Source organism: Dermacentor andersoni, chromosome 9, assembly GCF_023375885.2.
Source record: "Dermacentor andersoni chromosome 9, qqDerAnde1_hic_scaffold, whole genome shotgun sequence".
In the NCBI taxonomy this organism is placed as follows: Eukaryota; Metazoa; Arthropoda; class Arachnida; order Ixodida; family Ixodidae; genus Dermacentor; species Dermacentor andersoni.
This window is the reverse complement of record NC_092822.1, coordinates 41,243,139-41,258,334: the sequence shown is the minus strand read 5'-3', so window position 1 is coordinate 41,258,334 and position 15,196 is coordinate 41,243,139. Positions and strand designations below refer to the sequence as shown.

General features: G+C 46.7%; 1 protein-coding gene across 1 annotated transcript in view; it reads left to right on the top strand.

The window, feature by feature from the left end:
* The first annotated feature begins 7,796 nt into the window (after positions 1-7,796).
* The window catches only part of LOC129383902 (uncharacterized), a 42,900-nt gene continuing 35,500 nt past the window's right edge, over positions 7,797-15,196 (top strand). Inside the window, exon 1 of the mRNA XM_072284336.1 lies at positions 7,797-7,918. The gene's annotated coding sequence lies outside the window, so the exon portion shown is untranslated. The remainder of the gene's footprint in view (positions 7,919-15,196) is intronic.

The following is a 15,196-nucleotide window of genomic DNA, read 5'->3' as shown; positions in this document are numbered from 1 at the left end:
TTGTTGCAGTGTCAGAGATTAGGCGCCGCGCAATTGTATAAGCAAAAACTCGCCATGTCCCAAAGTGGCGCCGGGTAAGCATCCAGAATGTTGGATATTTCTTCGGTTGATTTTGTGTCGCCTGGGGGTCTTTACGACACCACTGCGGAGTCGGTCTGTGTGAAGCCTAATTAACTTTGCCTCGCGTCCTCGTATCACAGAAAAGGTGCAGCGCAATGGTATAAGCGTAAACTCGATACGTCATAAAAGTTGGGCCGAACAAGCATGCAGATAGTTGGAGATAATTTTTGCTTAATTTTGTGTCGCCTCATGGTCATTGCATTCCCACTACGGGAACGGTTGGCGTGAAGCGTAGTTCACCTTGCCATGCGTCATCGTGTTATAGCGTTCATTTTGCCGTGCTTCGTGAATACCGAGAGAATACCGAGTAGGATTTCTTTTTCTTAAGGGCAAAGCAGGCAAAATTGAACAATTCTTTAGTTTAACGAGATAGCAGCACTCGTAGTAGCAAGTATATACAGGAGCTACAGAATAAATGAATAAATATAGAATAAATAAATAAATAAATAAATAAATAAATAAATAAATAAATAAATAAATAAATAAATAAATAAATAAATAAATAAATAAATAAATGATTAACAGCAGTAGAAACCGACGTTTTGAAGTTGTATAAAGCTGCCGAAGAATTCTCTACTGACTTAGATTGACTACTCAGATCAACCATGCAACCATTACTATAGGTACTGATAAAATGGATAGAGTTTTATGTGTCTAGCAATGGAGTCATAAGAGCCTTGCAACACTACTTCCGCGGAAAAGTCAGAACGTGGAATAGAAGTCGACTGAATCAAAAATGCTAGAGAACCTTGGCGTGAAAACCTGGTTGCATTTTATACGCAATGCCTCATGACTCATATGTGCTAGAGAGCTGGATGAATGGCAACAGCATACTAATCTATGAGAAGGATATGGTTAAGCGATTCAACAACTATAAGCCCGTTGACTTTCTTTCAGTATTGTAAACATATCCACCACGGCAATTCTCTATGAAATGATGGAAGCTCTTGGCTTCAATAAATGAAGAGAGCAGGCTCAATTCAGGAAGGAATTTTCCACTATCAATTCCAAAAAATAACCTGATAATCTCTAAGCGACGGCAAACATTGCGTTGGAGCTGTCGAGCTATCTGGCATCTGCAGATCTTAAAGTTTGGCTCAGGTTACGTGAAGCACTATGTACACGGCTTTCACATACAATCAGTAAAGACCGCAGCAGTCATCGAAGTGTTGCGAAATTAAGGGTACAGGAGGCATACTTGGAAATTATCTAGAAAAATTCGACCCTCAGCTAAGTTCACCATAAGAAAAGTGAAAAATAACTATCATAAAAGGAGTCAGGCAAGTGTACACAATGTCTAAAATGCTATTCGCTCCATGCTCAGAAAAATTGTTCCAACTGCTAGACTAAGAAGGATTTTAGTGAGGTACAACGGGATATACCTCAAGAACATTCGCTTTGCAGATGACATTGATTTGTTCAGCACTAGTGGGTATGAACTGCAACTAATGGTTGAGGACGTTAAACAAGAACTGTAACAGTGGTGTTGAAGATTAATATGCAGAAGACGATGGCCCGAAAAGGGAACAAGAATTAATGATCGCCAGTCAGTCTCTGGAGACTGTGCAGCAGTGTGTATCTAAGGTACTTGATCTCAGAGACCCTGATCCTGAGAAGGAAATTTACAAACAAATAAAAATGACTTGTGGACATTAGTAATAACTTAATTTAGTAATTTAGTATTGGCTTGCAGAAAATTACTAAATCCCGACTGGGAGCCTAGCACTGTCATTGCACTGTATACGGTAATATCATTGGATGCTCCCGCTGCTTATAGACAGGGCAGAATTATGGAGGTTAACAAAGAGATTCAGAACAAGCTATAGAGCGCGCATAGTGATTGGAACCCAACAATGTTAGCCACAACATTATCGGACAAGAAGGAAGTGGTGTGGATCATGCAGCAAACGGGAACAGCGGATATTTCAGTTGAGATTAGGAGAACAAATACAACTGGGCAGACAGCGTCATGCGTAGCGCAAGTAGCCGGTGGACTATTAAAGTTACAAAATGAGTGCAAAGGGAACGCACCCGCCGTCGACGACGGCACAAGATTAGGTGGTGCGATGAAATTAGGAAATTTGCAGGTGCACGTTGGAATAAGCACGCGCAATACATGGGTAATTGGGTATCTCTGGTAGAAGCCTTCGTCCTGGGCACTCGACATAAATATAACCGGCTGCTAATCATGATGACGATGAGGAATTTAGCTGCCTACAAGTCCCATTAAAGTTTTATCGTTATGCCCGCTCCTGTTCTCCGATGGCCCGTAGTTATTATGTTTATCTGCGCTAGTCCAACTGCGACGGGTAACTTTGGCGACACAAGCCTTTCTCATTTTTAATATAACGTGGTGGCACCTTTACTTGTTTCAATAGCAGTCCGAAACATGCGGCATTGACATTCCGTTGCAAGCAATTACAACAGCAGAAGCACGCCATTATGCGACTTCATTCGTTGAGAGTTGAAGGACTTCTGGACGCGCTCATTTCTAAGTTGACCGCCGCGTGGCCCACACATTTGAGACAGACAGGTGCCAAATGCGCGTGCCAGCAGACTATGGATGTTTACAAGAGTAAGAAGAAAGCAATTTGGGAAAATCTGGACGATAATACAAAAGACATCTCCCTCCTATTTGATGCTCTACCTGGTTGCCTTAGGGAAAAAAAACATACTGGAGCGAATCTTCGCACCCAGATGAAGCGTGTGTCCACTACAGCAAAATTCAGGAGGACACTCAGCACATCCGAAAGCAATGCAAAGGTATTCACTGAGACTCGTCAGTAAGGTACACCTTCCGAAATCCCTTCGATTTAAAGTGAAAGGAAGCATTATGCAATCATTAGTAAAATAAAGCAAGATGTTAGATGGTAAAGCAAGAGTTTACGGGTGAAAACAAATTCACGCAGAAACTGCTCCTGTTGCTGTCTAAGTAAGAATAGGCATTGTGCCACTTGCTCATGTTCACGCATCCCGGTGTCATCAATGTTGTGAAACTTCATCTGACCAGTATCAACGCTTAAACCCCCATCGGTAAGACGAAGTTTATCATGTTAGATAGCGGATATCATAAGGCAGGGTTAATTAAGATTGAGGTGACCAAACCGTATCTTAACTCGAAACAACGATCATTGGTCGGAGTCGTGTCCATGACGTTTAGTGTTAAGGTGAAGGAAATTAGGCATAGTTATTTAGGACAGTCCGAAATCATTCGAACACTCGACCTTTGATGTGAGTTGAAACCACCATCCTTGGTTTTAATTAGAGTGAAATAAGGTTATTCTAGAGATGTTGCAAAACCACACTTACATTCGATGAGGGGATTAGGGAATGCTTTATGTATGATTATGATCCGGATGCTTGATTCGAGCTTGCTCTTTATTCAAACGTACGCTGTCCTTTGCGTTTTATTGGTGATTTCTCTGAAAGTATCCACTGTTCGTTTTAGGATGTTGTGTTCTTGTAGCCTCTGACTTACTTGGGGATGAGCCATTGCTTACGGTGCTATGAGCCATTCACTGTCTCACATGACGGACAGAAACATGTCTTGTTGGGTAGGCAAAGAAATTTTAACGTATTCAAAAGCCGGCGAGAGATTGATATTACCGGATCAGTTAAAAAGGCACAGGTATACAGCGGTACAGTGTAGATAAAATTGAGTAAGAGAAAAAAAAAAGAACAAGGTCATGTAAACGAAAATGCTCGAGAGGAAAGGATGTATAGCATGCCTGAAAATGTTTGGCAGCATGTCAGCCTCTTGCAACACGCGAAGACAAAAGCATGCTGAACACTTGATGATGCATTCAGTTAAACGATCGCAGGGCTCATACTTCATGCAGTATATAAAGAGTGGCAAAGTGAAATACACGTGTGACAAGCCGTTGCTTGCGAGCTTCGGTCTCCTCTGTGCGCTGCCGTCTCGCATCCTCGCGTTGTTGTTTTCGCAGTTTGGATTCTTCGACTCGTTTTCGACGCTTAGCTACGGCTTCGCACTCCTGTATAGCGGGCTTAACGACGTTTCTAATTTAGGTTGCAACCTCTCCGCAGGGGAAAGCAATACATGTGGGCGAATGCTTTGCTACCACCGCTTCACAGGTCGTACACTCAGTTCTCGCTTGACGAGCATCCCCGACAAAAGCGTGTTTCCAAGCGGGGTATGCCACACTTTATTGATGATTCGGATGCTTCTTTTGAGCTTGTTCTTTGTTGAAACGTAAGCTGTTCTGTGTGTTGTAAGGGTGACTTCAATTAAAGGAGGTATGAGTCATCGCTGACGCGGGTATAACCCATTGCTGATATTTTTTTTACCACTCTACTAAAAGCCGCAATTTTCAGGTATCAGCCATTGCAACGAGCCACTTCAGCCTTTCGCCTTAGTGACTCAAACAAGGTGACTGTTTGTCTGCGCCCCGTTTCAAAAACGATGCCAATACACCATCATCGTCAACAGCCAGAGAAGAACGCAAGAGTGCCGCGAAGAAGAGAGCAGGTGATCGGAAGCAGAGAGCACGGTCGAGTACTGGGTGCCTTTATTCGCCGACAATTGCGCCTCGCGAAACGCATTGCAGAATAAAAGAGCCGGCTTTTCTGTCCCAGCAATAGAAAGAAGCAAATATCATACTGATACTGAAACCCCGCAAGAAATTACAGCTGGAGAACCAGCGCCCCATCCCCTTCACGTCCTGCGTGGGCAAGTTGATGGAGCCCCCCCACGCGTTTCTCAATAGACTCGCGGATTAGCTCAAGGACAGCGAATTATTTCCACACACAGTGATTGGGTTCAGTAGACATCTCGCCACGCAAGACGCCCTTCTGCAACTAAAACATCAAATCATAGACAATCCGGGGCCCTTCACGAGAGCCATTCTCGGGCTTGACTTGAAGAGGGCGTTCGATAACGTTTTCGACGATGCCATACTGCGACAAATAGACAAGATAAATCTCGGACTGCGAACGTACAACTACGTCCGAGACTTCCTCACGGGAAGAACCGCTCGCATGCGAGTGGGACATCTAGAGTCAGATGAAATCAACATCGGGCTCGGTGATCTCGCCGATCTCTTCAACCTCGTCCTGCTGGGGTTACCCGACCGATTGCTTCAAATCGAAGGACTGCAGCACACGCTATACGCGGATGATATTACGATTTGGACGACAAGTGGCAGCGGTGGAGCGATCGAGCAACGTTTACAACAGGCCATACAATGCGTGGAACACTACCTCGTGGGCACGGGACTTGCCTGCTCGGCCGAAAAATCTGAACTGCTGCTATATAGGGCGGTGAAAAAGGGGCGTCCTCCTAAAGGCGACCCCCCCCCCCCCCCCCGCCCCGGAAAAGGAAGAGATCAAAATAACAGCATTAAATGGTCTACCCATCCCGATTGTAGGCAAGATACGGGTACTAGGAATGATGATGGAACATCAGGACGGCAATGGCGAAGAACTTAGCAAGGTAACGGCAAAGGCCACCAGCACGATGGAGCTCATTCGACGCAACACCAAAAACACGCGGGCAAGCGCGAAGGCCGCGTCATACGACTCATACAAGCCTTCGTCATTTCCCAAATAAAGTACACGGCAGCGTTTCACAACTGGACGGTTGCGGAAAAAAACAAGCTAAACGCCCTCATACGCAAGGCGTACAAATGTGCGTTGGGACTTGCGCCAGGAGTTAGCAGCACCAAGCTCTTAGACGTAGGCTTAAACAATGCGCTCGAAGAACTCGTGGAGGCGCAACAAATGTCCCAACACGAGCTCCTATCCAAGACCCGCCCGGGCAGACACGTGCTTGGAAAACTCGGCATTACATGCCTATCGCAGCACGGCATCAAAGTAGAAATTCGGAGAGCTATACGTGAGCCACTATACGCAACCCCATTGCCTCGCAACATGCACCCCCCACACCACACGGGTAGGCGTAAAGCCAGGGCACAACACATTCACAAAATTTACTCCAACGACAAGGAGGCGGTTTTCACCGATGCAGCCCGTTATCGAGACAGGAAGAGTTTCGTGGTATCTGTTACTAGCCACCGAGGCAACCACCTCACGAGCGTCACCGTGAACATGGCACATGCCGAAGCGGCAGAGGAAGCGTCCATAGAACTGGCCCTCACACAAAGGAAAGCTACATACGTGATCTGCGATTCGCAAACGGCAATTCGCAATTTCGCAAATGGGCCCATCTCGCGAGAGGCGTATCACACTTTAGCGACATCCCATACACCAGGGAGAGGCCGACTTCGATAACCGAAGACATTTGCTATGGATCCTGGCACAAACTGGATTGAGCACCCCCAACGAAGCGGCTCACCGCGTTGCTCGAGGCCTAACACCGAACATCATCGGAAGATGAGCCCCCGCGGGTTACCGCAACGTCTGGGCGTGGGACTATTGTATGAACAGGTTCCACGACATCACGACACACTACCAGTTGCAAAGACGCGTATACCCATTCCCTCACGCTAGGCTAGACAGGACACAAGCAGTACACTTCACACAATTACAAACGGATTCTTACAGAAACCCCACACTCATGCACGTCGTGTATCCAGACGTGTACACTACAAACAGTTGCACATCGTGTGGCGAGGTTGCCACACTAATTTACATGCTATGGGAGTGTCGGGACTTAACAAACAAGTCGGGCAGCGCCGACCCCTCCGTCTTTTCCACCGCCAGCCTCCGCTTGCGCTCTCAGACCGCACTGCTGAGCTCGAACTTGACAGCACAATTCTGGGCCGTCCAGCGAACCCAGGAAGCCGCTTCGAGGCGAGGTCTCGGAACCGCGTCTGTGGCAGGTGCCAAGACCCACTAAAAAGACACCTGACTCGAATCTTGTTGATTTGAAAATAAAAGTTTACGCTCTCCTGTCTTACGCCATAGCCATAGGTGAAGCAATTGTACATGTTCTGCTTACGCGTATGGTTTTTGCGTATTTTTTTGCATGCTTCTTGGCCTATATTGCAATGGGACCCGCATACTCACGCACTTTACCTATATTGGCCATATGCGGTAGGTTGCACTCAAGATATGTGTTAGGACTGGACTCCGTGCTAATATGAACACGCGGCAAGCATGCAAATTAGAAGCCTCACTGCCAGAAAAGACAAGACAATCTTGGCGGTGGAAGCACATCTTTACGCCGGATATGAACGAGCTAAAGCGCGACCCCTAACCTCCGACACCTTTTCTCGGGCTGTCTGGTCTTCTTGGAGCTGCGAGTGTCTGCGCTAGAGGGCCGAACCATAAGCACTGCACCACTCAGAGGACTACTTTATCGAACATTCAGTCGTTTGATCTTCGAATTAGCGCCTATACGCAGTTGGCTCAGCAGAACATGGGAGCGTTATGCATAGGTGAACAGCAATTATAAAAATATGTTTAAAACAAAAGTTAGTAAAAAAAATTATGTAGGGTAGTTGAGCCGTCATCCTTTCAGTCAAAAAATGAACAGAATTTGAGTATGGTGTTACCACGGACGTTTCAATATTCGCTTTGTTGATGTAAAATGTTGCTCAAAAATCGTTTATATGCATATAATAGGAAATTTGGTATGTTCTCAATTGACTAAATAATCAAATTTACATCAACATCTAGCTCTAGCATATTTTACCATCTTTTATTTTGTTCTATTTCTAGCAGGAACCAGGAGTTGACAGCGTGCTCTTCTCAATGGCCGAAAGCAATTTCACCTGCTCCAGCAGCCTCTCGTGGGCATGTGGCTCAAGCCAAGAGGGCGCGCCCGGGGCACCTCCTATTGAGGCGAACGGGCCTACAGGCTCACCGCCAAAAGTTGGTGAGAGCTTAAGCCACGCGAAATGTTTCAGACTCGTGATGAGCTCCTCTGGGGCGGGGACGCAAATGGGGCGAGTGAGTTTTACATTGTTTTTGATAAAAGCTCTGTTTTCCACTAGAACGCTCTGTGCTTCATCTTTTGCATAGTCTCGCCCACTGTAGTGCGCTTTATGTCTCGATTTCAGGCTGTTCCTTTGCAAAGTAGCATGAGACAAAATTGGACACTCTTGCCCACAGTTTGCGCTAATGAATTAGACGACAATCCAGCGGTGAGGATCTGCCAACAGAGCAAAAATGTCACACGCTTTGAAATTTACTTGAAAATACACCGCCCGTAAGCTTAAGCTTGGTTGCTGGGAAAGTTTCCGGTGTCTGATGCAACTAGCACCTTGTTCTCGTTGTCGCATTTCATAGGCAGTTTTTATTTGAGCTGCATAAAGCGAATTAAGTCCGTTTGTCGGCCCAAAATACGTTCTTTCATAATAATAATAATAATAATAATAATAATAATAATAATAATCAGCCTATTTTAGGTGCACTGTAGGATGAAGGCCTCCCCCTTCATTCTCCAGTTACTCCTGTCATGCGCAAACCAATTCCAACTTGAACTAGCGAATTTCTTAATTTCCTCACCACACCGAGTCTCCTGCCGTCCCCAACTGAGTTTCCCTTCTCTATGCATCCATTCTGTAACCATAATTATCACCCGGTTATCTAAGCTTTGCACTACATAACCTGCCCAGTTCCATTTCTCTCTCTTAATGTCAATTAGAATACCGTCTATTCTCGTTTGCACTCTGAACCACAGCGCTCTCTTGCGGTCTCCTAACCTTAGGCTTATCATTATTTGTTCCGTCCCTCTTTTTGCGGTCGTTAACTTGTTCTCGAGCTTTTTGTCAGTCTCCAAGTAAGTGCCTCACATGTTAGTAGCGCTGGAATGCACTGATTGTACACTTTTCGTTTTAGTCATAATGGTAAGCTTCTCATCAGGATCACAGAATGCCTGCCGTGTGCGCTCCAACGCTTTTTAATTCTGCAAATTTCCTTCGCATGTTTCGTGCCCCCTGTGAGTAGTTGACCTAGCTAAACGTACTCCATCGCAGACTCTAGATGCTGACTGGCGATCCTGAACGCTTGTTACCTTGCCCCGCTATGGATCATTACCTTTGTCTTCCTCATATTAATTTCCAACCTCACTCTTAAACTCTCTCTGTTGAAAACATCAATCATTCTTTGTAACTTATCCCTAGTATCGCTGAACAAGACAATGTCATACGCAAACCGAAGGTTGCTGAGATATTCGACGCTTGATCCTAACTCGTAAGCCTTTCCAGTTTAGTACCTTGAATACAACGGAGCATGTAGTAAATAGCATTAGAGATTGTGTCTCCTTGCCTGTGCACTTTCTTTATACGTATCTTTCTACTTGAGGATATTTATGGTGCGCTGTGGAATCTTCGTAGATATTTTCGAAGATATTTGCGAAAGGCTCCTCTACTAGCTGATTAAATATTACCACTATGACTGCTGGCAACACTAATGAATCAGATATACTTTCGTAATCTATGAAATCCACATAGAGAGGCTAATTCTACTCTGCAGATATCTCCATTTTTTTAATGATTGCATGGATGTCATCCATTGCACAGTATCCCATCCTGAAGCCAGCCTTTTCCCTAGGTTGATTGATGTCGAGTGTTTCCCTCATTCCATTGGAAGTTGTCTTGGTGAATACCTTATACGATACTAAAAGTAAGCTATAGGGCCTATACTTTTCCAATTCATTAATGTCTCTTTATTGTGGAGTAGCATAATGACGGCATTCGACCAATTCTCTGGCACACATGAAGTCAAGAGGCGTTTTGTACAAAGCGCCGCAAGGTTTTCAACCATGATGTATCCTCCATATTTCATTTATTCGTATGTTATTCAATCTTCTCCTGCCGCTTTTACTCGCTTCATGTCTTCGGAGGCCCTGCGAATTTATTTGCAAGTTAAAGAAGAAGACTCTGTAATCTGCTCATTATTTCTTCTAATGGAGGTATTGTGGCAGCTCTGGGTATAGTACACGTCAGCATAGAATTCTTCCGCTGCTTTTACAATATCTTCTAAATTGTTGATACTACCCTGCTTATCTTTGAGTGCATACTTCACCTTCGCACTTCATCTTGAAATTCATCTTGGCTTCCCTATGCTGAGTTTTGCTCTCGCTCATTTCATGCTGCGTCTATTTTACTGCTACCTCAATCGTTCTTGCGTTACAATTTTGAATATGCTTTACTTTCTCCTTGTTGATCAGTATTGACAAATGCGCGAATTCTATCTGATCTCTTGAGTTGCAAAGTATCAATAGTGGTCGCTCCTTTATTAGGTCCTTCGTTGCGTGGGAGAGCTTACCTATTTGTTGCTTTGGTGCGTTACCTCCTACTTCAATTCCTGCTCTTTAAGCGAGTCTAGTTACGGTTTCGTTTATTACCTGCTTTCATGTTGAAGATGCCGTTGTAAGGCTCGATATTTGTTAGCAAGTAGCAGCATGAACTTGTCCGCTTTTACACTTACTGCATGTAGGTCGACCTCTTACCTCTTGACCAATTTTAACGATAAACAAGAGCCGCTTTTTTCCATATACGTTGTGTGGCCGAGAGGTTAGAATTACCAAGTGTTACATTTCTAACACTTCGACATGATGTATAAAAGAGGGATATATGGAAGGGGTGGGTATTGTCGTGTCCGCTGCCGGAGTGGTGATGCGAGCAAAAGACTGACGCCACTCCGATGTAGCCACGAACCCAAAAAGCCCCGTGTTTATTAGCCAGCCGCTTTTTATCCCTTTTCCTCAATGACGTCGCAGCTTGTGCATACGAGTGCTTGGTCAGATCAGAGATAAGCGATAACACTACATCCCCCCGCCCCCCCTTTTTTCAACACATAGAAAACAAATGAACCACAAAACAACCAAACAGTATGAAACACACAAATAGGATGAGTATACAGCCCCAAATAAAGTGTAGCTCAAGAACAGCTCTCAAGTGTAGCCATATCCCTGTGGCGGCCTTATTTCTCGACCGTAGCGTGTCATATAACCACCACCGGGTCTCCCATCCTCATATGAGGAAGCAGCCGGCGCTGAATTAAGCGCAGAAGGTTCTGCCGAGGCCTTGTGTTGCTCGGATGCAGCATCCGGAGTCACTGGAAAGTCATAGGACCGGTCATGCGCGCCGGTTAGCTTGCTATACCGGACCAACGTGCGTCTGTTTCTCTCAAGTTCAATCCCGTAGTCTGTCCGCACCCGATAAGACCGAGGCCGCATGGCTGGACTCAACACTGCTGCTGGAATTTCGCTGTCTTTTATCCATACCCGGTTTCCAGGGCCTAGTAGCGGTATCTGCGTTACCGCATAGCGACGGTCGTAGTCGAGTTTTTGCTTAATCCGCACTGTCTTGTCTTTGTATCGGAGGCTCGTGAGACTACTCGTCATTGACGGTACTAGCTTTTTCGGGTGCACGGGAAGCGTAGAGTGCAACCGTCGGCCCATCAACAGCTGGGCTGGACTTGTACCAAAGGGACCTGGGGAGTCCCTATAAAGCTAGGAAGGCCAAGTAAGGGCCAACCAAATTTCCAACATCCGTTTTACCGTCTGCACTGTTTGTTCAGCCGCTCCATTTGACTGTGGGTACCTGGGGTTGGACGTGACGTGATGGAAGCCATAACTTGTCACAAACAATGCGAATTCTGCAGAAGCGAATTGCGGACTGCTGTCTGTTACGACAAGTTCTCGAACACCCTGCCTAGCAAATATACTTTCGATTTGCTCAATAACCGCCGCCGAGCACGCAGAAGATAGAAGGGCAAGCTCTGGATAGCGCGGAGAATAGTCTGCGACCACAAGGTACGATGTACCATTCAAATGGAAAAAGTCAGCTACTACCTTCAGCCAAGGCAAGCTGGAGGACTGAGGGAATCATGGGCTCGGCTTTTTAAACGCGCAGTCTCGCGCACTCTCGACAACTGTTTAACAGAGCTCCTAGTTTGGCGCTGAGACCGGGCCACCACACAGATTCGCGGGCTCTTGCGCGACATTTCACAGTGCCCTGGTGACCAACATGCAATGAACAAAGTATTCCACTTACATTTTAAGGCACCACAATACGAGACCCAGAGACCCTGGCAGAAGCACACTGTCACATTTTGTAATGTTTGCTCTCTCCAACCAGTAAGGGCTTAGCCAGCTGCTCACTTTAGTGTGACGTGGCCAGCCCTGCTCATAATACAACCGGAGTGGTTGGCAGGTTGAGTCTTTCTTGCGTGAACATAATTTTGTTCCAATGGGCTGAAAATTGCAGTTCGCTGATACAGCCTTGTGCGTGGCTCGATACTTCGCGGCAATCTAGCTCCCCTATCTCTACACCCGCTTCCGTGCAAGGTGCCCGAGAAAGGGCGTCGGTGGTGTCAATCTGTTTTCCTGGGGCATAGGAGACTGAAAAGCGATATCGCGTGATACTCAATCGCAATCTTTGTATTCTAGGGGGAAGCACATCAAGGAGTGACTGACCGAGTAGCGATACGAGTGGTTTGTGGCCAGTCTCAAAGTGAAATTCCAGCCCTATCAAAAACCCTTCCAACCTTTCTGCCGCCCATGTCAGCGCAAGCGCTTCCTTTTCTATCTGCGCAACCGTTGATGCAACCAGCCGCCTTTCTCGATCTGAATGCACTTGCATGAGCACACAGCCGAGACCGAATGACGACGCATCGGCGGACACAGTAGCGCGCAGCTTGGGGTCGAATTTTGCGACGCATTCCACCGAGGTGATCAATTCTTTCAGACTCGAATGATTTTTGCTGGGGCATGCCCCAGTGCCACTCACGGCCTTCAAAAGAAGACTACGCAGCGGTGCTGACATGCCGGCAAGGTTGCTCACAAACCTTGTCAGATAGTTTGTCATGCCCAAAGACCTGCGCACATCAGCAACATTTGATGACGTAGTCATTTCATCTATGGCTCGAACTTTCTTGGGATCCGGTGTAATTCCCGACGCATCGACCACGTAGCCCAAAAATGCTACTCTGCTGACACAAAAAGAGCATTTTGCGCGATTGAGTGTTACCTCACCGCAACCAAACTTTTGAGCACTGCATGCAGCCGTGCATCATGTTCACGCTTCGTAGCTCCGTAAACCAGAACGTCGTCCATCAGGTTCACTACTCCTTCAAGACCATCTAAGATTACCGCCATTCGCTTTTGAAAATATTCCGGGGCCGAGGTGATACCGAACGGAAGTCGCTGGAAGCAGTACCTAACAAACGGGGTGATAAATGCTGTCAATTCTTGACTTTCTTTCGCCAATTTAACCTGGTCAATTCCTGAATTTGCATCTAATTTCGAAAAGTATGTGGCTCTCGCCAATTGGCAAGACAAACCGTTCGCGTAGGACGCTCTTATTCAGCTGGGTTAGTCCCACACAAATTGGAACTTCCCCACTTGGTTTGACTACTAACACCATTCCGGCACGCCCTGTAGTCGGGTCATCTACCTTACGAATGACTTCGCTTTTGATCATTTTGGCCAACTCTAGTTTGATTGAGTTCTTTAACGGGATGGGTACCCGACGCGGGCCGAAAATTGCAAAGGGGACCGCGCCCTCTTTCATGCCAATGGTGTATTCGCCTGACATCATGCCCAGTCCAGAGAAGAGCTGTGGATACACGTGCTCGTACTGTTTATCGTCAACCACATCAAGAAATTCGACAATACCAAGTGCTTCAATGGCTGGGAGCCCTAATAGGACACACTGCATTGACTCTACCACGTACAGTGTTTGTCGCGTTGTTTGGCCTTTCCAAACAATATCTGCTGAAAAACAACCATTCACTTCGAGGCGCTGATTCGAAGCGCTTCTCAACACCGCTTGTGACCTGTCTATAGCAGGCGGTGCAGCGGGAAAATTAGGCGGCGCAACAGTGACTTCTGCTCCTGAATAAATTTTTGCACGTACGCGTACACAACTGATACACACTTCCGCGTATCTGGCATTTTAGCCGTTGAGTGTTCAAGCAAAAAAGTTTTGTCCGTCGCCTTCTAGCATAGACACGCCCACCTGGCTGTTTTCTGTTCTCTTGTGACAGACCAAGGCGAAATGTCCCTTGATTCCACAGAGGTCACACCGCGCTGAACGTGCAGGGCACTGGGATCTTGGGTGGCTCGACCGTCCGCGGAACTGGCACCCTTGCGTTCGCCGTTCTGCTGTGGCACCAGGCTCCGAGTTGCTGGACGGCTTCCTCGTTGTTCGTCGGACCATGTAAAGTTCGCCTGCATTTGCCTCGTTGCTGACGGCCCGGAGTTCCACTTGCTCTCGGTGAACTGTTTCTTTGAGCCTGGTCCTCGCCAGAGCGGTCGCTAGCGTAAGGGTGGCATCAATCTGGAGCGCTTCCGACAGCTGTGCGTCCTCGAGGCCGATCACAAATCTGTCGCGGATCATTCGATCCTGGGATTCTGCAAATTCGCAGCGATCGCCAAGTTCGTGCAGTGCTGTCACAAAGTTCTCCGCACTTTCCCCGGGTTCTTGCTTTCGGCAATGGAAATTCGCGCTTTTATAGACTATATTCTTCGTGGCCACAAAATGGGCATCGAACTTTTTCTTCACTTTCTCGCAGCTTCGAGACTCCTCTTCGTTAAGGCGAATGTCTGAAAAAATTTTCTGGCCTGTCTGGCCATGGTGTACAACAGCGTTCGCATGTGGGCCTCCTCCATTCTGTCGTTTAGCCCCTACGCGTAGCGGTAGTCATCGAATGACATAATCAATTCTGGCCATTCGGAAGTCCGGTCGAAGTTGAAGGGTGTCGGTGGCGGGATGGCTGCCGGTGGCGGGGCTGCCGCTGGCGGACCGTCATCGCGCAGATCGAACGCCGGGTGAGCGCTGCAACGGCAACTAGGATGGGGGGCTCGATCCCACTTCTGACACAATGCCGTGTCCGCTGCCCGAGCGGTGATGCGAGCAAAAGACTGACGCCTCTCGAATGTAGACACGAGCCCAAATAGCCCCGTGTTTATTAGCCAGCCGCCTTTTATCCCTTTTCCTCAATGACGTCACAGCCTGCGCATACGTGTGCTTTGTCAGATCAGAGATAACCGATAACACTGTCATATCTCACGATGCTGTTTAAATAGTCGCTGTTTTTTGCAGGCGCAGTCAATTGAAGATAAGTATTTGTAGGTCGTCAAATAGTGGCTTGCTGGGGTGATCCCGTTTGGAATGCGTTATGATTCTTGATGACTGTTTCT